Raw genomic sequence first — 1,232 nt, 5'->3', positions numbered from 1 at the left:
GTTAAACATTCTATTTGAAAGACAGATCACAATATCTCATCAAATATGCAGACAGAATAGAAAATAATTTTAAATGGTGACAAAAACTCTTTTACCTAGTGACACCATCACCAACTCAGCACAGATCTGATTATGCGTCTAAGCAGAGCACAAGATAAATCATGATCTCTGTTTCTCCTACCAATATTTTGCAAAGAGTACTGTAAAGAGCTGTTACAAAAGCCTGTCAAGTATTATTAAGTCACCCTCAAGGCTAAGGGTGAATCTTTCATCAGAGGCTTTCATCATAGGCTGAATGCTTTCACCATAGGCTATTACAAAATTAAATCCACCTTGGTCAACTCTCCTTTAAACCAGAAGATTAAAACCTGGTATTTCTAAACAAGTTCCAGAATTTATTCATTCAGTCCAGAAATATTTCTGAAGTATTCATTTACATTAATAGTGCAGATTTTCAATCTATATAGTTGGATGATCATGCAAAAAGTAAGTATTCATTAACAAATGTTTATCCTGTGTCTTATATGTGATAAACTCAATATTGGGTGAAATGGTAAGAAATTTGAGAAAAACCCAGAACTTTCATTTCTTTGTGGAGCTCTTACAAATTATCTTTCTGATTTCCATTTTTCTTAAGACTGTTTTTTGGGGAGTTTTTTCATAGGATAATTTATCTGGTGTCTCTCCTGTTTCTCCATTTATTTTGCAACAGAAGTTATTACTCTTACTGTAATTGCTATACTAACTCCATACCATAATTTCTTACTAGAAGCCTGCTTTATTTTCTATCTAAGCACCAGACTGAAAGGAATTGAGATCATTATTTTAAAACAACTGAGGAATAAGAACCACACAGATGGAAGGGGCTAAGAAGGCTGTAAATAAGTTAAATATGAACAATCCAACATCTGGAAAAGCATAATGAAAAAGTCAACATTTTGAAATATCAGTCTAATTTTGTACACTCTTTCTTCCCCATCTTCTCTACTTTACATGGAACCTTATTGGCCTTGCCTGTCTCCCCATGACTAGCTCTTTTTCTACTAATGTCTAAATGTTGTAATATGCTATCAGGAAATTGAAAAAAAAATCAATTTCTTACTACTGTCTGTATTTCAAAACCTAAGCTCTTTTGCTAATAAAAGAGACTCAATAAAGATATGAATTTATACACTTGTCTGAGATATGAAAGAGCTTCAGTGCAAAAAGCTTACCTTGGTTGATGAGTTTTC

Source organism: Cervus elaphus, chromosome 19 (genome assembly GCF_910594005.1).
Source record: "Cervus elaphus chromosome 19, mCerEla1.1, whole genome shotgun sequence".
In the NCBI taxonomy this organism is placed as follows: Eukaryota; Metazoa; Chordata; class Mammalia; order Artiodactyla; family Cervidae; genus Cervus; species Cervus elaphus.
This window is presented reverse-complemented; position numbering follows the sequence as displayed.